The sequence below is a fragment of the Neoarius graeffei genome, chromosome 24, assembly GCF_027579695.1.
Source record: "Neoarius graeffei isolate fNeoGra1 chromosome 24, fNeoGra1.pri, whole genome shotgun sequence".
NCBI lineage: Eukaryota > Metazoa > Chordata > Actinopteri > Siluriformes > Ariidae > Neoarius > Neoarius graeffei.
Genome location: NC_083592.1, coordinates 7201675 through 7224859, shown reverse-complemented (window position 1 = coordinate 7224859; position 23185 = coordinate 7201675). Strand labels below are relative to the sequence as shown.

General features: G+C 41.7%; 1 protein-coding gene and 1 long non-coding RNA gene across 4 annotated transcripts in view; one reads left to right on the top strand and one right to left on the bottom strand.

The window, feature by feature from the left end:
• LOC132872830 (BOLA class I histocompatibility antigen, alpha chain BL3-7-like) overlaps positions 1-23185 on the top strand; it is a 160164-nt gene that overhangs the window by 47808 nt on the left and 89171 nt on the right. The gene's annotated exons all lie outside the window — the stretch shown is intronic.
• Positions 11238-11683, bottom strand: LOC132872087 (uncharacterized). The gene is made up of 3 exons (XR_009651380.1): positions 11624-11683; positions 11462-11522; positions 11238-11264 (listed from the first exon to the last, which is right to left on the bottom strand). It is a non-coding gene; the product is annotated as an uncharacterized LOC132872087 (long non-coding RNA).

The window sequence follows — 23185 nt, the reverse complement described above, 5'->3', positions numbered from 1 at the left end:
TGTGATATAGCTGACCCGACCCCGGCCCCCATCACAGTCAGGAACGACAATGTGGCCCCCAGAGAAAAAAGTTTGGTGACCCCTGTTATAAACTGTTTATTGATGGAAACTTGAGTGCAAAACTGTTCATGACAGCTGCAGTCCTAAAGTTATCTCGGTGATTGTAGTCCTCAGCCATCATAGCAAATCTGTAAGAGTCCAGAGCGTCTTCCAAGTGTGACTTTCGACTGTCCATATGGCGCCATCCTCAACAGGAGCAATGTGATGAGACTCCAGCCAGAAGTAGGGCATCAGCATGGATCAGACGAGTCCAAGGAGCAGAAGAGTTCAGGATCACTGGTGTCTCAGGATGGACATGTAATTCGACAGTGAGACAGATATATATATATATATATATATATATATATATATATATATATATATATATATATATATATATATATATATGATAATGATGAGGGGTGGTACGGTGGTGTAGTGGTTAGCACTGTTGCATCACAGCAAGAAGGTCCTGGGTTCGAGCCCAGTGGCCGGTGAGGGCCTTTCTGTGTGGAGTTTGCATGCTCTCCCCGTGTCCACCTGGGTTTCCTCTGGGTGCTCTGGTTTCCCACACAGTCATGCAAGTTAGGCTAATTGGTGGCTCTAAATTGACCGTAGGTGTGAATGTGAGTGTGAATGGTTGTATGTGTCTATGTGTTAGCCCTGCGATGACCTGACAACTTGTCCAGGGTGTACCCCGCCTCTCGCCCATATTCATGTATTCATTACATAGTTCTGTAACTGAAAAAAATTAATTATTTGGGGGGGAATTTTTTTATATCCAGTTTTGTGATTTGTGATTTTGTTCCTGAGAATTTATAGACTTTTTAAATTTATTCAATTAAAAATGAAACACATGTTCAGCTCCAGTTATAAACACTGATAAAAGCTCATCTATCCTGACTGTATTAAAGTTGTGTGAATGAGGTTGTGTGTTTTCTGGGTTGCAGGTTTGCTCTCAGAGACTCTGTGCTCTTTAACTGTGGAGGTGGAAGCTGGAGATAACGCCACTGTTTGGTGCCAACATGAGCTGAGTGATACAGGTTACATTGTCTGGTTTAAACACACAAGTGCTTCAGTTCCACTTCTTCTTGGGTGCAAAAAGTTTAGGACATCAGCTCCATCACAAAACTGTTACTTCTATAATGAAATTGAGCGAATAGTGATGTCTGTTCACGGCAAGAACACGTTTCTCACCATCACCGCAGTAAATGTCTCTGATACAGGCCTGTATTACTGCAGCTTCATAGAGCTGAACCAAGTGAACTTTAGAAACTCGACCTTTTTACAAGTGAAAGATAAATTTATAAAGTAAATCATAACAGTAAAAGTTGATTCAGATGGTTGAGGTTGTAAAAATAATGTTTCATTTTTCAGACAGAAATAAAACACTTTCTGAGAACCCGGACAGAGCGAAAGGTTTGTTGTGTTTGTTCTTCAAAAGGCTTCTGTACATTTTTCAATTAAAATATGATGCAGGTTTGGCGGCACGGTGGTGTAGTGGTTAGCGCTGTCGCCTCACAGCAAGAAGGTCCGGGTTCGAGCCCCGTGGCCGGCGAGGGCCTTTCTGTGCGGAGTTTGGATGTTCTCTCCGTGTCCGCGTGGGTTTCCTCCGGGTGCTCCGGTTTCCCCCACAGTCCAAAGACATGCAGGTTAGGTTAACTGGTGACTCTAAATTGACCGTAGGTGTGAATGTGAGTGTGAATGGTTGTCTGTGTCTAGGTGTTAGCCCTGCGATGACCTGGCAACTTGTCCAGGGTGTACCCCGCCTCTCGCCCATAGTCAGCTGGGATAGGCTCCAGCTTGCCTGCGACCCTGTAGGACAGGATAAGCGGCTACAGATAATGGATGGATGGTGATGATTTTTGTGTCTCTGCACTGCTTTGGGATGCTTTTATCTTCCCAAGCCATAGCTATGTATGGGTGAAGTGTTCTTGTGCAGAAGTACCCTTCCTGCTTCTGTACCTGAGCAGGGCTGTTGTCACCACCAAGATTGAAGACATGAAGTGGACATTGAAGCAGTTCTTCAAGGATGGAGTTACCTTCACAGAAATGAGAGTGACTTCTTGGCTGATATATAGTTTTAGCCTAACTGTAGAAGTTGTGAATGTCGTTTCTATTAGCAGACATATGCACATGGTTTTTCTTGTGCCTTGTTTCTTCAATATTCATTTTGTAATGTTCTTACAGTCTTTTGTATCCCTCTGTGAGCTTTCTGCCATCTGAGCACACCAGGTGAGGGGTTGTTCAAAGATGTGCTTTATGCTTATTGTCCGGCAAGGTGATGATGGTGAATGAGTTCTCATCAAACCAATCGTGATTTTAAAAATGTATTAATTAATTAATTTATTTATTTAGTCAAGCACAGAACTTATAGAGTATCACTTTGTATCCATGGATGCTGAAGCCAAAGATGGCTTAATCTCTGTTAGCTACTGAGCTACAGTGCATCAAAACACAGCTCTAGCCTCAGCTTTTCTCAAGTAAGCTCAGTGTAGCATCTTCTTGCTTGCTTTTTGCAATTGGAAAGGTTGTTGCACTGCTACATGGAATTTGGTGTCTGCACTTCTCATAGTTCATCCATCCATTACCTGTAACCACTTATCCTGTGCAGGGTCGCAGGCAAGCTGGAGCCTATCCCAGCTGACTATGGGCGAGAGGCGGGGTACACCTTGGACAAGTCACACCTATGGTCAATTTAAAGCCACCAATTAGCCTAACCTGCATGTCTTTGAACTGTGGGGGAAACCGGAGCACCCGGAAGAAACCCATGCAGACACGGGGAGAACATGCAAACTCCACACAGAAAGGCCCCCGTCAGCCACTGGGTTCGAACCCAGAACCTTCTTGCTTTGAGGTGACAGTGCAAACCACTACACCACCGTGCCGCCCTTCTCATAGTTCATGTTACAAGAAAATCAGTGAAGTCTTTGCACCACACAATGATGCAGTCAGTTAGGTGCCAGGACACCTGTTTTATATTTATTCTTTTGCTGTAAGAATTTGTTTCTGAAGTCTGCATGTGCAGAGCAGATAGCAGTCAGAGGAGTGTGGGGAGGGATGTGTTTTTATTCCCAGTCCCACCCTGAAAGGATGTTGTCCACCAGCAGGATATCGTTTTGAGAAGAAGGTGAAGCCCATTGCCTCCTCTAAACCATCACCACAACCAGCAAAGCTCTCACACACTCGTGGGGTTTGAAAGCACAGGATCATACAGGTGCTCTGACTGCACCCTACTGGTCTATTCATGCAACTTCACAAAACCCCTCCCATCTCCCAATGAGAGGGCAGAGCTCTGAGTGCTTCCTCATGGGTTGTTGAGAAGTTCTGTGTGCTTTCTGTAATACTGGATTCAGTTCTACTGCCTTGTTTTTGTCAAACAGAATTATCTGGTGCGTTCAATATGTGGAGTAAACTTGCCGGACAATAAGCATAAAGCACATCCTTGAACAACCCCTCACCTGGTGTGCTCAAAGGCAGAGAAAAAGAAACTATTTTTGATAATAGGCTACCGGATGTGTCAGCAGCATTGATGTCAACTTTTCCAACTCCGAAACAAAATAAGCTCCACAAATTCCCCAGCGCTCTGTTTTAAAGTGAGGAGGTGAGGGTCGGACACACTGACGTCAGCGTTCCCTCACTACAGTAAAGTTAGATTAATGTTCATTACCAATGATAACTTCTACAGTGACCTTATCTGCTTACTGTCTTACACTGATAACTATAAGATTGTGTTTGGAGTCGCGGATAACTGCAGTGGAATCTGTATAACTAACGATCCTCATCACAAACGGGGGTTGCAGTCACGTGACGACAGTCCAGTATCTGTGTACGCATGCGCACACCCAACAGGAGAAGGGGCGGGGTCTGACTGGTCAAAGCTTTTGCGCTTCGGTCCTGGGCGTGCAGTGGGACTTTCACGAACATAAAAGTTATATTTTAAAGAGAAATATTAATTTGAGCAGCTTGACACAGAGTTACAAAAAACTAATTTGACTGAGAGGATATGAGTTGGGAGAGTTTTTTGTATAGTTGAAATTAGATATCCGGATCCACACTCCATGCCAGTAGGTGGCGGTAATGCACCAATTATTTGTTGCCAACCACCAACAAACCTCAAAGAAGTCGCCGCCACTAGACCTGTAATGGCTTTGTGTTTGGAGATTTTACACAATATTACGCACCCAAATTATACATATTTTTAAAACTTGGCCCCAAATTTGGTATATATATATATATATATATATATATATATATATATATGGTTTTTTGCTGTTTTTACTATGCACTGGTGCCAAGTTAGCTTTGCGTGCTAACTCAGACAGATTGGCGTGCGAGGTAGATGCCAAAATATTAACTTTTGTGTGCATGTAAAACTTTATTTAGTTGCCCAAGTGAATTTCGGGGGGGAAGAATATACAACGCTACAAGCCTGGTATTTATTCTCAAATTTGCGCGGTGACGATAGTCAAAACCACCATCCGTCAGCTAAATTATTAATTGAGCCATAACAACAACTTCCGTTCAAAATGTCTTGATGCCGGGCTTGACCACGCCCAGTTAGTGACGTAAGCGAATCGTTGCTCAAGAAATTTAATTTTCTTTGGACTCAATTACAGTTCACTTTTAATTAGTAAAATAAACATTTGAGTGAAATGAACATAAGTTTATTACATCCTCAGATAACACAATTTATTTAATGTGGAACCAGGTCGGTATTTTAAAGAGACATGTATAGTTGGTGTGTGTGATGTGTAAAATGTCTCCACAGTGCTAAACGCAGCCATTCCGGCTCCAGTGAGGCTGTGAGAGAAGCTTTTCTGAAGGAACGAGGCAAAGCACAACACCAGGGCTCTCAAGTTTTGAAGTCAGTTCAGAGTGAGATTTTGTCGGGAAGGGCAGGGGTGGTGTTGGTGAGGGGTGTCGGCTGGGCGGGGGGTTATAATTGGTGTTGTGTTAGTGGCAGATTTTGAGACCTTCAGGACGGGGGTAGGGGGCTCCCACTTGAAACACAGAGGTTCCAGGCCTGCCATTTTAACAGCCATGATTGAGGAGAGAGTTCTGTCAAGGGCCAAGCTGTTTCTGGTCTTGGTCTTATTTAAGTCAACCATGGAGAAAACCCTCTCTGCATCAGCAGGGTTAATTCTGCTATCTTGGATAGCCTCCCAAACTGGAGTATAAAATTGTGCAACACTGCTGGCTGAGTTAAGAGCCTGTTCTTTGGCCCAATGTCCCTTACTTTCGATGTGCCTGCTTACGTCCCTCACGCCTTGATGGACACAGGAGTTCTCTTGTCTGCAGACAGAGCACCAGTAGTAGGAGCTGGTGGTGCCTATAGTGATGAATGGCCATTTGGTTGACCATTCATTCCTAAAAGAACACCTATAATACCCTGTTCACACTAGGGATTTTGTACCGATACGAAACTACTTTTGTACCGCAACACCTGTCCGCACTAGCAACTATACCGGTACTGTAGCGGTATAACTGTATCGGTACGAAACCCACAAATGTATGGGTTTCGTACCGGTACAGTATCGGTACTGTAGCGCTTCGCGTAGTGTGGACAGATGAAGCGGCTCTGTATCGATACAAATATAATGCGCATGCGCAAAGTCACACACCTCAATCGATGTCTTCGCTGAATAAAATAGTGAAGAACGGAGATTCGTTTGTTTCTTTCTCAACTGCCTCGCGCGTTTTATACGATTCGACTGAATAAATGACCACCAGAAATACAGACTGTACATTGACAACAAAAAGCACACATGTTGTTTCATCCGCCATATTCTCGGAAGGAAGCTACTCGGTAACCATGGAAACATTTCGCGCATGCGCATTTCAACTACCGTGAAAGAAAACCGCAAACATTTCTCACTAGTGTGGACAGATGCACTAAACTGTACTGGTATACTTTGTATCGATACAGTTATACCACTATCGTACCGGTATACGTGTGAACACAGCATAAGTGGCCGCTCCAGACAATCCTCTCTTTTTTCCTGTTTCCACTGGCTTGCCCACTGTCTCCTCTATAGTCTCCTCGATGGTCTCTTCCACTGACTCTTCTGCTTCTGATACCCTAGCTGTCTCCTTCACTGCCTCCTCCACTGTCTCATCTACTGCCTCCACCATTGCCTCTTCCACAGTCTCCTCCTCTGACCTGGCAACCTTTTTAGGGGGCTGACCCTTCAGAGCGAAGCATGAAAGAATGCTCATTTGCTTCTTCCCCGACATCTCTGAAACAGATAAATCTCATCTCATTATCTCTAGCCGCTTCATCCTGTTCTACAGGGTTGCAGGCAAGCCGGAGCCCATCCCAGCTGACCACGGGCGAGAGGCGGGGTACACCCTGGACAAGTCGCCAGGTCATCACAGGGCTGACACATATGGGCCTTTTCCACTACCCTTTTTCAGCTCACTTCAGCCCAACACGGCTCGCGTTTCGACTACCTCAGAGCAGCACGACTGAGCTCACTTCAGCCTTACTCAGCACCCAAAACTCGCATGGTTTTGGAGTGAGGCTGAACTGAGCCCAACCGAGCCGAGTGGGGCTAGGGGCATGAGGAGACACTCCCCTGTGCACTGATTGGTGAGGAGGAGTGTCCTCACATGCCCACACATGCCCCGCAAGCACGCTGGGATCTTTAACCACCAACTGTAAACAACGTAAACCCGGAAGAAGAAGAATTACGACAAAGAAGAAGAAGATGATCAGAAAACTAGCACCAAGACCAGCAACACTAACAACTCCATGTCCTCCATGTTTATTGTTTACTATTCGGGTCGTGAGACTTAAAAGGTCACTGATGTCACTGTTTGCGCCGCCTAACGACATCACGTGATGTCCACCCACTTTCACTAACTCCACCCAATGTGTCCACCCACTTCCAGCCAGCACGGTTCAGCGCGGTTGTAGTCGAAATGCAACCCCAACAGCCCCACTCAGCCCAACTCAGCACCGCACAGCTCAGCCCAACTCAGCCGCGTTGGTAGTGGAAAAGCCCCAGTAGACACAGACAACCATTCACACTCACATTCACACCTACGGTCAATTTAGAGTCACCAGTTAACCTAACCTGCATGTCTTTGGACTGTGGGGGAAACCGGAGCACCCGGAGGAAACCCACGCGGACACGGGGAGAACATGCAAACTCCGCACAGAAAGGCTCCTGCCGGTCACAGGGCTCGAACCCGGACCTTCTTGCTGTGAGGTGACAGCGCTAACCACTACACCACCGTGCCGCCGTGAAACAGATAAATGCAATGATTAATGTATGCATGGCCAGGACATAAAATATAAATGAAATATTACAACTAAAAGTAGCCTACTGACTAAAATGGACTCTGCAACGATGAAATTGTATTTACTAGAACTGCACTAAAACTGTTAAGCCTAACAACAACAAAAACAGATAATGGAAATATGACTACACTAGTGTAAGGACAAGAAATGATAACAGAATAAGCCACCCCCTTCCTATATATTTTTCAAGTTATTTCATTTCAAATGTATTGTATGTGTATTGTTCTGTCTCATCTCATCTCATTATCTCTAGCCGCTTTATCCTTCTACAGGGTCGCAGGCAAGCTGGAGCCTATCCCAGCTGACTACGGGCGAAAGGCGGGGTACACCCTGGACAAGTCGCCAGGTCATCACAGGGCTGACACATAGACACAGACAACCATTCACACTCACATTCACACCTACGGTCAAATTAGAGTCACCAGTTAACCTAACCTGCATGTCTTTGGACTGTGGGGGAAACCGGAGCACCCGGAGGAAACCCACGCGGACACGGGGAGAACATGCAAACTCCGCACAGAAAGGCTCCTGCCGGTCACAGGGCTTGAACCAGGACCTTCTTGCTGTGAGGTGACAGCGCTAACCACTACACCACCGTGCCGCCGTGAAACAGATAAATGCAATGATTAATGTATGCATGGCCAGGACATAAAATATAAATGAAATATTACAACTAAAAGTAGCCTACTGACTAAAATGGACTATGCAACGATGAAATTGTATTTACTAGAACTGCACTAAAACTGTTAAGCCTAACAACAACAAAAACAGATAATGGAAATATGACTACACTAGTGTAAGGACAAGAAATGATAACAGAATAAGCCACCCCCTTCCTATATATTTTTCAAGTTATTTCATTTCAAATGTATTGTATGTGTATTGTTCTGTGTAGCTCACAAAATAGTATCTGCGCTGAGAAGTAGTACATAAAGAGAGGTGTGGTTTCTCCTTTTGGCCACAAGGTGGAGTATCCGCTAAAGTGAGCGCTGCTCAGGAGTACACAAGGCAAGCACATGGACTGTAGTGCTCAGCGAGGGGCCGTGTAAGCACAAGCGCCATGCCGTTCCTCGCACTGTCTCCCACTGTCAACCGCCTGCATGCGCTTTCTGCACGGAGGCTCACTGAATGCATGACGTCACGGATTGATGCCCGCATTTACATAGAAAAACGTTATTTTATAAATCTATAATTTCATATATTATTGTCAAATTGTAGAGAATATTGATGTTGGAGCTAACTTATCTTTTACAAATATTAAAAAAAAAAACAGTCCCTATGAAAAGGGCACTTTGGACAGCAAACAGAAAAGGGGCAGGGGCTAGAGCACCTGTAGCACCGGTTCATTATTTGCACGTGGGTGCTGAGAGGACAACAGGAGCTTTGGACACACTGTTTGAATCATAAAAATATTAGAAATATTTAACAGAATCCATTTTCATCAATTAGTTAAAGGTTTTCTGTTCACTTCCACATGGGTTGTACTGAGACAAGTGTTGTCTTTTACAGAGGTTTGAAATACTGAAATCTGTCTCCGATATGTGTTTTCTAAAGAGTTTCTATCAGGAAAAATATCACAAATCTTCCATATGATCAATTTTCACAAAACTAGTAAAAATGTTTCAGATGGTCAGTTATACTTGAATTGTAATTGTCCTTTGTGTGGGTTTTTCTTTTCCAACTGAGACCTGAAACTGGGTTATTAATGTGTGTAGTGTGGTGGCGGCTTTTATTTTGAAATTTGTGTTCAGAGCAGAAAGAGAAATCCAAAGCAGATCAGCAGGAGACGCTCAGTGGTACAGACGGTCTGAAGCTGTAAACACTGAGAATCATCCGCCTTTACTCCAGTGTGTGACCGTATATCCCTCAGGATGCTTCCGCAGGTTGGATGGAGAGTTTTGTAGGCCGTGATGTGGTTCATTTTAGGCAAACATTTAAAACGAAATTAATCTTTAATCCTTAAAGAAAACTGAAAGATGGGTTCTCGGTATGGGCCATGAGTGCGTGCATTCTCCAGAAGAACCGCTTTACTAAAGTTTACTTATGAAGTTGTTTTTATTTTTCCTCTTTGCTGAGAAATATTGGGACTGAAACACGGAGCTTGACAGTTCTGCTTTTCCTCCTGTTTCCTGTTCATCTTTCATCAGCAGGTGAGTTTAGAAATGTAAAATATCAACTCATTGAAAGGTGTGTGTGAGCTGTGTGTGTGTCAGTAGTGAGAGAGTGTAAATTACACAGCTCACTCCGGGGAATAAAGAAGCGTAATATGGCACTGAAGGTGTTTATTTGTACTTGTGTCACGAATCTCCCATGATGCTCTCTGAGTTTGTTGTGTCCGCCATCTTTGCGGAATAGCGTCGATGGCGACCGAGGAGAGTGCAGTGGCGAACTCTAATTTTTCACAAATATATCACTAATTGAATAATAGTGGCAAGGTGAGATTCAGGGAAAAGAGAAAAGCATGTTCGGGTGGATCCTTACAGCAGTGTTGGAGAGGATGATGATGATGTATGGATGTGACTGAGTGTGAATTACACAGACATCGTCAATTACCTGGTGTTCACTTCTAGCTTCCACTGTGTGTGTGTAATATTTTATTTATATAGCCGTGAAAACCAGGACATTTTAGCGTTTTAAAGATATTTGTCGAGACTCGGACGCCCAGCTCGAAATCGGGACATCTGGTCTCTGTAGAGACATGGTTCCCACACACATACAGGTGCTGGTTATATAATTAGAATATCATGAAAAAGTTTATTTATTTCAGTAATTCCATTCAAAAAGTGAAACTTGTATATTATATTCATTCATTACACACAGACTGATATTTCAAATGTTTATTTCTTTTAATTTTGATGATTATAACTGACAACTAATGAAAATCCCAAATTCAGTATCTCAGAAAATTAGAATATTACTTAAGACCAATACAAAAAAAGGATTTTTAGAAAATGTTGGCCAACTGAAAAGTATGAACATGAAAAGTATGAGCATGTACAGCACTCAATACTTAGTTGGGGCTCCTTTTGCCTGAATTACTGCAGCAATGCGGCGTGGCATGGAGTCGATCAGTCTGTGGCACTGCTCAGGTGTTATGAGAGCCCAGGTTGCTCTGATAGTGGCCTTCAGCTCTTCTGCATTGTTGGGTCTGGCGTATCGCATCTTCCTCTTCACAATACCCCATAGATTTCCTATGGGGTTAAGCAGGGGCGGTTCTAGCCATTTTGGGGCCCTCAAAAGTCAGTCTTGAAACACACATACAGAATAATGGTCATCCCTACTTGGCACATGCCATATCTCCTTGCTGTAAATTCAGAAAAAAAGATAGCAAACTGCCACTAACAATGTGCCCCAAATAAGCTCCACAGTGAAACAGGTTTGAGATTACTCCAGCATTTGCCAAAATTCTGACAGTGTTTATTGCTCAGATCAAACCAGAAAGAGAGAGTGCGACAAGGCAAACAACAGAAGAGACAGTAGAGAGAGAGAGCCAATTTTAAGTCAATCTCCATATTTTAATAAAACAAGGATATCTGAAATCCAATTATTATTTTTACTCCACAGATGCATATTACCAGATATAAAATGATCTTATTCTTATCAGAAGTAGAACACAAATGGATACATATTACCAGATACACATTACCAGAGATACAAAATGATCTTACTGTTATCAGAACTACAACACAAATGGATATTACTCTATCGAAACCTCTACATTTCAATGGGATAAGACTGATGTCAAGATAAATGTACGAGAGAGAGAGGGAGAGAGTTAGTGTGTGTGTGTGTGAGTGAGTGAGTGAGAGAGAGAGAGAGAGCCATTTAGTGACAGGCAATACAGTGGTTGAGAGACAGATACAGAGGGATTGTGAGTTTGTACAGGATGCAGCCAGTACATTATTGAAATGTCCTTAATCTTCAAAATTCCATTGTTCATGTACTCCATCACCATTCCATAATGGGGTGTAGGTGTGTGTGTGTGTGTGAGAGAGAGGGGGGTAGAGAAGGAGAGAGGTATGAGTTTTTAAAGGTTGCAGCCAGTACATTACTGAAAAGTCCTTAATCTCCAAATGTCCATTGTTCATCATAATCATATGAGAAAGAAAGTCCTACTTGTTGCTGGCTTCTCCAAAGTCTTCATAGAAAGGTGGTGTGCAGAGGTATGGAACCCAAACTACAATAAACAACACAGCATTATAACAAAACAACTCGATACACTTTTTTCTTTGATGATATGATCTATAAACACAAGTAATCCTTTGTCAAATCACATACCTTGTTCAGCAAGGGCTCACTGGCAGAAGTTGGTGTTGTCCATCCATCTTGTCTCTTATTGTCTTTCACTACTGTGACACAAGACAACAGCAAATCAATCATGGAACAGTAGAAATAAATACCCAAAATGTATTGTTAAAATGAATACCTTCTCTTTGTCCCTGTCTTCCATTTCTTTGTCTGTGCCCCTGTTTTTCTTCATCTGTGTGTCTGTTTTGCCTTTATGTTTCAGGTCTCCCTCTCTTTGTGCCTTTCTTGCTTGTCTCTTCTCCATGTACTTCTCCTGGCCTTCATCATCTATATAATCCTATTGTTATTGTCTTTCTGGTGTCCAGAAAAGAGTGTAAAAGTGGTAGAAAGTCAACTGCTGCCACGATGCCGCTGCAACTAAAACCGTCAAGCTATGACTGATACCTTTTTCCCCCTCAGTCACAATTTGAATCAATATCCACTTATGCTCTAACTTGCAACAATAAAAAGATTGCTTTAAAGTTGCTTCTTGAAAAAGGTTGCATATTTGACCGACAGCTATAATAATTAGATTGATTTGAATAAATAAATAAACAGGCTACTTCAGCTACTACTCTTGATATTTCAGATTATACATAAAAAAAAAAGTAATTTGAAAAATGTAGTTAGTTTCAGAAGTGCAGCTGCATTCTTTTTGCTTTGTGCCCTTTTTTTTTTGTTTGGCGCAACCACTCTCAACTGCGCTTCGTCTTGTTTACAGTTCCCTCTGCTTTGGTTTGAATTTCCGTCGTGCACCTGTCTACGTCGTCAGATCATGGACGAGTACCAATGTAAAACAACCAGGGTGTGTGTGTGTGCTGGGACAAATACTATATACACATGAATTTGATATTCTGATGCTATTTTGTTGTGTTTTTCCATTTATATCATTGACTACTTAATATCAGAGGCAAATTAAGATTACATATATATTGTTTGGTGTTTACCGTGACGGGGCTGACTGTTAGGGGCCCCCAAATTTTGGGGGCCCTAGGCAACCGCCTTGGTTTACCTAATGGTAAGTCCGCCCCTGGGGTTAAGGTCAGGCGAGTTTGCTGGCCAATTAAGAAGAGGGATACCATGGTCCTTAAACCAGGTACTGGTAGCTTTGGCACTGTGTGCAGGTGCCAAGTCCTGTTGGAAAATGAAATCTGCATCTCCATAAAGTTGGTCAGCAGCAGGAAGCATGAAGTGCTCTAAAACTTCCTGGTAGACGGCTGCGTTGACCTTGGACCTCAGAAAACACAGTGGACCAACACCAGCAGATGACATGGCACCCCAAACCATCACTGACTGTGGAAACTTTACACTGGACCTCAAGCAACGTCGATTCTGTGCCTCTCCTCTCTTCCTCCAGACTCTGGGACCTTGATTTCCAAAGGAAATGCAAAATTTACTTTCATCAGAGAACATAACTTTGGACCACTCGGCAGCAGTCCAGTCCTTTTTGTCTTTAGCCCAGGCAAGACGCTTCTGACGCTGTCTCTTGTTCAAGAGTGGCTTGACACAAGGAATGCGACAGCTGAAACCCATGTCTTGCATACGTCTGTGCGTGGTGGTTCTTGAAGCACTGACTCCAGCTGCAGTCCACTCTTTGTGAATCTCCCCCACATTTTTGAATGGGTTTTGTTTCACAATCCTCTCCAGGGTGCGGTTATCCCTATTGCTTGTACACTTTCTTTCTACCACATCTTTTCCTTCCCTTCGTCTCTCTATTAATGTGCTTGGACACAGAGCTCTGTCAACAGCCAGCCTCTTTAGCAATGACCTTTTGTGTCTTGCCCTCCTTGTGCAAGGTGTCAATGGTCATCTTTTGGACAACTGTCAAGTCAGCAGTCTTCCCCATGATTGTGTCGCCTACAGAACTAGACTGAGAGACCATTTAAAGGCCTTTGCAGGTGTTTTGAGTTAATTAGCTGATTAGAGTGTGGCACTAGATGTGTTCAATATTGAACCTTTTCACAATATTCTAATTTTCTGAGATACTGAATTTGGGGTTTTCATTAGTTGTCAGTTATAATCATCAAAATTAAAAGAAATAAACACTTGAAATATATCAGTCTGTGTGTAATGAATGTATACATTATACAAGTTTCACTTTTTGAATGGAATTACTGAAATCAACTTTTTCATGATATTCTAAATTATATGACCAGCACCTGTATATAAAACAATTACAATCAGCTCAGCCTTAAACATCTACAGCAGGAAAATGCAACGAGCACATTAATGTAGCAGTAAAATCAATCCAAATATAGTGGTGCTTGGAAGTTTGTGAACCCTTTAGAATTTATATTTCTGCATAAATGTGACCTAAAAGATGGTCAGATTTTCACACAAGTCCTAAAAGTAGATAAAGAGAACCCAGTTAAACAAATGAGACAAAAATATTATACTTGGTCATTTATTTATTGAGGAAAATGATCCAATATTACATATCTGTGAGTGGCAAAAGTATGTGAACCTTTGCTTTCAGTATCTGGTGTGACCCCCTTGTGCAGCAATAACTGCAACTAAACGTTTGCGGTAACTGTTGATCAGTCCTGCACACTGGGTTGGAGGAATCTTAGCCCATTCCTCCGTACAGAACAGCTTCAACTCTGGGATGTTGGTGGGTTTCCTCACATGAACTGTTTGCTTCAGGTCCTTCCACAACATTTCGATTGGATTAAGGTCAGGACTTTGACTTGGCCATTCCAAAACATTCACTTTATTCTTCTTTAACCATTCTTTGGTAGAACGACTTGTGTGCTTAGGGTCGTTGTCTTGCTGCATGACCCACCTTCTCTTGAGATTCAGTTAATGGACAGATGTCCTGACATTTTCCTTTAGAATTCGCTGGCATAATTCAAAATTTTTTGTTCCATCAATGATGGCAAGCCGTCCTGGCCCAGATGCAGCAAAACAGGCCCAAACCATGATACTACCACCACCACCATGTTTCACCGGTGGGATAAGGTTCTTATGCTGGAATGCAATGTTTTCCTTTCTCCAAACGCTTCTCATTTAAACCAAAAAGTTCTATTTTGGTCTCATCCATCCACAAAACATTTTTCCAATAGCCTTCTGGCTTGTCTACGTGATCTTTAGCAAACTGCAGATGAGCAGCAATGTTCTTTTTGGAGAGCAGTGGCTTTCTCTTTGCAACCCTGCCATGCACACCATTGTTGTTCAGTGTTCTCCTGATGGTGGACTCATAACATTAGCCAATGTGAGAGAGGCCTTCAGTTGCTTAGAAGTTACCCTGGGGTCCTTTGTGACCTCACCGACTATTACATGCTTTGCTCTTGGAGTGATCTTTGTTGGTCGACCACTCCTGGGGAGGGTAACAATGGTCTTGAATTTCCTCCATTTGTACACAGTCTCTCTGACTGTGGATTGGTGGAGTCCAAACTCTTTAGAGATGGTTTTGTAACCTTGTCCAGCCTGATGAGCATCAACAACGCTTTTTCTGAGGTCCTCAGAAATCTCCTTTGTTCGTGCCATGATACACTTCCACAAACATGTGTTGTGAAGATCAGAGTTTGATAGATCCCTCTTCTTTAAATAAAACAAGGTGCCCGCTCACACCTGATTGTCATCCCATTGATTGAAAACACCTGACTCTAATTTCACCTTCAAATTAACTGCTAATCCTAGAGGTTCCAGTGTTTTCCCACAGAAATTTTGGAGACTATGGGGGCAGCCCATGGGGGTGGCGTGGCGCGTGTGTCCAGTTGAATTGCAGGGGTGCGTGGGGGGTTGTTTAGCGCGTGGCGCACGTGTCCGGTTGAATTGCAGGGGTGCGCGGGGGTTTTTTAGCCTACTAATACTACTAAACTAAGACTAACAAAGAACAAATTCGTTGGTATTGGTTATGCACCTTGTATTTTATTTTAGCATGTTGCTACAGAGGGCAGTCCTACAAGAAGAACATATTACAGATAGCAACCAAACCAAAAATCCTACAATACTTCACACCCTGAACTCCTACAAAAAGTCCTACAAAACAAGGATTTCTAGCTCTGCTGTATGTCTGTCCCTATATGAGAGTCTGCCCCTGCTGTCTCTTCTACTACCTGAAGAAGCTGTCTTTTCTGGTACAAAGGAATAAATTACATAATTACAATTGCAATTACTCAAATTATGTATTTAAAAAGCCTATGAATACCAATTCGACATCCTGACAAAGACAGCAAGCAGTTGATGTTAGGCCTACCTCAGTCACAACCTCTTCATCCTGAGGTGAATTTCGATCCCTCTTTTTGAAATAATTCAAAATGCTCATGATCTGAATTAACAAAACAAATTTAGCATCAGTTTAATAAGGATCGGAGATTTTCTGTTCCAGCTGTAGCGTCTACAATAAGGCTGACATTGTCACCTGACATTCAACACGTTGCGTTAAGGCCTACGTTAGTGGAGAAACACTCATCAGTAAAGTTGAAAATGATCAAATTCGAGTCAAGAAGTCAATTTAATTAAGTGGGTAACTAACATTACATTCCCTTAATTATGTGGCCTAATGGCTTCACCTTTAGAAGGTAGCCTATTAGAAAAGGCTAAAAATAATTTAACATCTTCCGTCTCACCAGTAACAAATCGCGTTAAGGTTACTAGCACTAATTCTCAAAAGTGGCATCGAAGTTCGTGCTCTCTTAGAATAGACTACTTTTCCCTTTTAACATGTACATGCAGACCTAGATTAGTTTATCACTGCTGTCACTTCACGTCTCCATCACTTGGATAGACTGCGCACATACAATGTCAAGCGGGAAGCACTTCGCTGGTGAATTTGGAAACGACCTGATCCTGGTAGGATGATAAAGTTAATCTGACTAATTAGATAACTGCATAGGGCTAACTAATATATTGCCTCAAAATAGCCTACTGTTGCCTTACAGAAAAAGTAGGTTTGCCAGTATGAAATGGACAAAGTAATTTTACTGAAACAATACACTTAACGTTAGGGCTGTGCGATATATCGAATATACTCGATGTATCTCTGAAAATTCTGTGAGATACATAAAATTATTATATCGTAACTATCGAGTATTTTATGGTCATCTTCCGACTTGCGTTTGTTTCGTGTTTGTTGCGTTTGTTTAAAACCTTTTCCGGTGGTTTTCTCCCTGTCCCTCAGGCAGTAACATGAGAGGCTGCCTAAGGGTAAAAAAAAAACAATGTCACACACTTGCCAACCAATCCCGGGCGACATCTCGGTGCTGAAAGGAACTTGCGGGAAGATTTCCTAGTTTTGGTTTACAGCGCTGACTCAGTTCGTGAAATCGCTGGTGTTGTATAGGCTACCGTGTAAGCTCTGTCAATTTCAGCGACAAATTAAAAATGGAAGCGGACGAATTGGTTCCTAAAAGAACTAGTAAGGGGTCAGTCATCTGGCATTTTTTTTGGATATCGCGAGGAGGACATGGAACAACAAATGCCAGTTTGTAAAGTGTGTAAAAAAACTGTCATCACAAAAGGCAGCAGCACTACAAATATGTTCCATCACCTGAAAACTCACCTGGTACAGTATGAAGAGTCTCTTAAACTCCGAGCTACTTGCCCACGAGCTAAACAAATGACCATAGCGGCCTCGTTCTCCAAAGCCACCCCATATGAGAAAACGAGTCAGAGATGGAGAGCTATAACGGATGCAATCACTGACGTCATTGCCGAAGACATGATCCCAGTTAGTATAGTGGAAAAAACAGGCTTCCAAAAATTACTAAACACACTTGATCCCAAATATGAGCTGCCTGGTCGCAGACATTTTACAGAGAAGGCAATACCGGAATTCTACACATCTGAGAGGCAGAGCCAGAAAACATTCAGTTCAAAAGTGTGCAAAGAGAGAAATTATGTTTTGCAGATCTCTCTCTTTTCTCTCTCTCTCTCAGTCTCTCTATTGTGAATGTTCCAGTGGTTCTCAGTAGTCGGGTTAATAGCTTGGAGATTATTTTTTTTTAAATAATTTAATGAATGAGCACTTTTCTTATTTAGGCTAAATGTCTTTCTCAGTGTTGAGCTGCACTTTATTGGTTTGAGCTCTGAGCAGCTCTGTATTGTGTTGCCCCTTTCTTGCAATTTTCAAGATTGTTTTTGCAGTTTGTGCCACATCTTTGTTGAATAAAAATAGTCTTATTTCAACTCAATTGTAATTAATCACTAACATGAAAATTTAAAATGTGTTGTTGAAAACCACCTGTAAAATTAACCAAGAATGTTATTTAATCTGCAGGGATTGTAGTGAAAACAGTAAAGAGTAAAAGTTAGATTTCATGGGGTCTTTTAGAGGAGATTTAAATATATTGAGATATCATGAAATGGAGAAAATGTATCGGGATATTCATTTTTTTCCCATATCGCACAGCCCTACTTAACGTTATCCATCAATGCGCTCTCCATACGCCAATAAAGCACAATAGCGTAGCCTAAATGTCACCTTCTCAATCGTGTCAAAGGCTACATAAAGTGGTGTAAACTTGCCTTAACATATAGATGCAGAGAGGATGTAGCTTATCAGGGCCCTGTACTACGAAGCGGGTTTTCTGGCTTACCAGGGTAACTTCGAGAGTAACTTGATCACGTGCAGCGTAACTTCCCGATTAACCCATACTACGAAAGTTGGCTATGTTCAGACCGAGGTATGCTGTCATGGCAATTTACGCTGCATCTCAAACCTGCTCGTCTCAGGTTATGTTCTTGGTTAACCCGAGGTTTCCGATTAACCACACCCTTTTTAAACACCACCTCTCCACCGACATTTCCTCTAGAGACAATGCCAGCGTACCTGGATGACCCGTGCGATATCGGAGCGCAGATTAGAGATGGGATTTATGGCTCTTTGATGGGATCCGCATCTTTGTGATCTGTTCTTTGAAAAGAGCCGTTCAAAAGACTGGCTCATTTGGCTCTTTTTAAATATTTATTCAGTTTTAAGAAGCCAGCATCTAAAGAAGCCAGATCCCTCTGGTTAGACAGTGACATCAATATTTCTGGACATACCTTTTATATAAAGCAACCTAGACTTACATTATTGTAACCCCTAAACGCTCATAAATAACCATTAAAAAACAATGAGGGCTTCAATGAATGTCCATGCAGAACGGCTTTTCTGTAAAAAAAAAAAACCCACTCGAACATAGTTATCAAGAACGCAAGAATATTTTATAGGAAAACACTTGTTTTACAAAAATATTTAAGTCTGAGATACAAAATAGATACAACTACAATAAATATAACACGAACTAGTTATCACACGAACATTTTAATAGAAAAAAACAAACTTTCTATATTAAAAATATTGAAATTGTAACAAAAATAGATACAACTATAAACAGTCAGATAAATAGTTATAACAAGTACACGATTATTTTAATAGGAAAAAACAAACTATTAATGCAAAAAATATTAGAAAAATAGATACAACTAGACAAACAGATAAATAAATGAAATACACAAAAATAGAACAAACAAAATGACGATAGAATAAATTAAATGAACGTCCGTGCAAAGTAGTTTCCCCACAATATTATCATTAATATCACACAACAACATTATAAACTATATACAAAACAATTTGAACCATTAGGCAAACAGATAAAACTTGAATAAATAAAAGGCAAATGAATGCTTGACTGCACGCGCGCGCACACACACACACACACACACACACACACACACACCCACCCACCCCATTATGAATGATGTTTTTATATTTCATTTTCACCTGTTGCCAGGTGCGTTTGGCACTGCTGTTGCCTCTGAAATGTTCACAGGACATACACCAACTTATAGGGTGTTCACACGGCACATATTTGCATCGGTGCTGCACCGATGTATTTTGTTGCGATATATCTTACACCGGTGTAAATTTTGCGCAGCGTTCACACGTCACAACCCTGCTTACTAGAGAGAAGCGTGTTAGCACCGGTGCAGCCCCACTTGCGGTCACACGGCAGTTTCTGCGACCGTGCAGTAGAAACAAAAACTTTATTACTATCATTTCCTTTGATAGTAATAAAGTTTTGATATCATTTCCTTTTATTACTATCATTTCCTATCATTATTACTATCATTTGCGATAGTAATAATGCGGAAATGAAATATGCGCATGCGTGAAAATGTACTTCCTTTTCCCGGTTGTCATGGCATCACCAAGCGCCGGGAAAACAACGTGGATGAAGACACCAGTGTTGCCAGATATTGCTGATGTTTTCCATCCCAAAATATGTTCAAATCCGCCAAAATGCACTTAAAACTGCCCAATCTGGCAACACTGGAAGACACGCAGTTCTGTTGTTGTTGATATTCGGCATTTTGGAAGCGCAAAATACCAGGATGCAAATTATGCAGTGCCCGTATGTAATCAACTCTCCTCACGCGTAGCGAGTCTACGCCTGTAGCGTTCAGACGTCCCATTTTATATCGGTGCTGCCCCGCAAACTAGCATTTACTCCGGAGTAAATTTCTTAAACCACCTCCCGAGCAGGGTTAGATTTGCACCGGTTTAAGCAGCTTTCAGGGGCTACACCGGTATAACTTTGTACCGTGTGAACTCTCTACCGGGGCAGCCCCGGTGCTACACCGGAGTAAAAGTTGCCGTGTGAACACCCCTTTAGTCAAAGGGACTGAACAGTCAGTCATCCTAATTCATGTGACTGTGCACAGATCAGCTTAAGTAGGCACTCCATGAATTTACCATACCAAATTTTATTCAGGATTTTTCGGACATTAAACAAGCTATATGACTGGGGCCATGTCGAAGGACCATTTTCTGTGACTTGTGATTGATCATGAAGCTTTCTCTCATCCTATACTTCTGTTCTGGAACATGTAGAAGGGAGAATATACTTGCGCATTTACCCAATCGGCAATTGGTTGCCAACATGCTTGCCGCTCCTTATTGGCAGCCGCTGTGTTAGATTTTGCTCTTAATGTTGTTTTGAACTCCTCGTAGCTTTGCATTATGACAGCGCATTCTTCCTCCGTGAAGTATGGCGACCGTGCCATTGTGAACAGTGGTGATTTGCGCTGATAACCTCCCCTTTAACGTGAACGCGCATTAACCCTGATTAGGTTAACACAGGTTCAACAAATCAACTTCATAACTGGCGTCGTAGTACCCAAACAAGATAACCAGGTTTTGTCAACCCCGGTTTAGCGGGGGAACCCTGGGTTACTTCTGGGTAGGTTGACCTCCGTTCGTAGTACAGGGCCCAGAGTTGTCTCCTCACGCTGTCTCAGATAAGCAACGCACGCAATGTCAGGCCGGGTGCGTCAGTGTTGCCGTGCAGGTGGGCGTGGACTGGGACTATGGCGGCCCAAATTAGACTATGGCGGGCCGCCATAGTCTCGTCAATGTGTGGGAAACACTGGGTTCACATACTTTTGCCACTCACAGATATGTAATATTGGATCATTTTCCTCAATAAATAAATGATCAAGTATAATATTTTTGTCTCATTTGTTTAACTGGGTTCTCTTTATCTACTTTTAGGACTTGTGTGAAAATCTGATGATGTTTTAGGTCATGTTTATGCAGAAATCTAGAAAATCCAAAAAGTATTTATTTATTTACTTATTGGCCAGGCAGTGTGGGTGTGTATAATTAATATATATATATATATATATATATATATATATATATATATATATATATATATATATATATATATATATATATATATAAAACACACACACACACACACACACACACACAATTATAACAGACATAGTGACCAACGGATAGATACGACACGTGAAATTATATATGAACCCTAACATGAGGCTGTACAGACCGAACACTTGTTCTCTGTTGGTGTTTAGTGTTCGATTTGCAGAGGGTTATAAAAATTAAATTCTTGTGCACGCGCACATTTTCTGTTTTTCTTTCTTTTTTTTTGTTTTGTTTTGTTTTGTTTGTAAAACCAGAAAGTAACAAGATGGTAAGTGATGCATGGGAGAACATTTGCTTCCAGAAAAAAATGTAAAAAAAAAAAAAGAAAATATTGTGAAAAGAAGAAACTGCAGTTTCTCCTTTTATCACTGTTGCCTCACAGCAAGAAGGTGTTTGGTTTGAACCTGTCGGTCGACTGGGGCCTTTCTGTATGGAGTTTACATGTTCTCCCGTGTTACAGCTCCTCTTTTTGTAATTTGCAAAGGAAATGTTTTATTTTACAGAGTTGCCATGATGATGTGATCAGCTGATGTCACGTGGTTTTTTTTTTTTGTTTTTTTTTGGGGGGGGGGGTGGGGTTCGATTATTTTGCTTTTTCTTGGAAAAATAGGAAACTGAAATCTGTTATTTACTTCCGCATGTGATCTCAGAGAGAGAGAGAGAGAGAGAGTGTGTGTGTGGGGAGTGGGAGCTTATTAACTCAGTCAGTAGGTGGAGATTTTGGTGACCACACACACACACACACACACACACACAATGGCAGTTTAATAAGCTGGTGAAACAGCTCTGTGTAATAAACCTGTTAAAGTAACACAGAAATACAGTTTCCTTTCTGACATCATCTCAGGATTTATTGTGAATCCACAAACGAGCACAGAACAATACTGATGTGCAAAATAACGTTCTGTATCCTCAGTAGTACACAGTGGTTCTGTAACATCGATTAAACAGCAGCAGGTCATTATATCATCAGAGTCACAAACCCTTGGGCTTTGTCTCAAACTGCAGACTCTCACGCTAAAGAGCTTCTCTCTACACTTTTAATGTTTTTTCTATTTAGGCAAATTACTGAGTGTCCATTATACAGTTTGGGTCACAGATTAAAACGATCCGAATGTGTTTTTACTTTACACACAGAGCTGTGAATCCATGCAGTGTAGAAGGACACAAAACACACACTATTATATTCTTTTACCGACAATAACATTGTTCTTCTACAAAGGACAAAATGTAAAAAGGACAAAAGGACGGGTAGAAAAACGCAGTGTAGCAGTTTGAATAGAGAGTGTAGAAGGAAAGTCAGCTCATCTGATCTCACCTCATTACATGTGTGCATGTGTGCAGGAATTCATAGACTCTAGAGGACATACAGCTGTGAGCTTGATGATGACGGCACCACTAGAGGATATGATCTGTACGGTTATGATGGAGAAGATTTCATGAGTCTGGATCTGAAAACTGGAACCTGGACTGAAGCGAAACCTCAAGCTGGAATCTTTATAAAGAAGTGGGATCCTACAGAAGATGAAGCCAAATACTGGAAGAGCTACCTGGAGAATTAATGTATCGATTGTTTAAAGAAGCTTGTGTCTTACAGCAGAGGGACTCTGGAGAGGAAAGGTAAAGTGTGTGATCTGCTCTGTTACTGTAACTGCAGCTGTTCAATAAACACACATCTTATTACACACACATTGTGCATATACTAATAACACACTCCTTCCCTGCAACACACACACACTGAGAGAGTGCACTATGGCAGTTTTTTATGCCAAAAATAAAAATCCAAACCCTAGTTCCCATTTCTTTTCCCATATGTGTGCACAAAGATGGTACCACAATGAAATGACAGAATTCCATTTGCATTTAAATTTTCCATTTAAGCATTCAACATT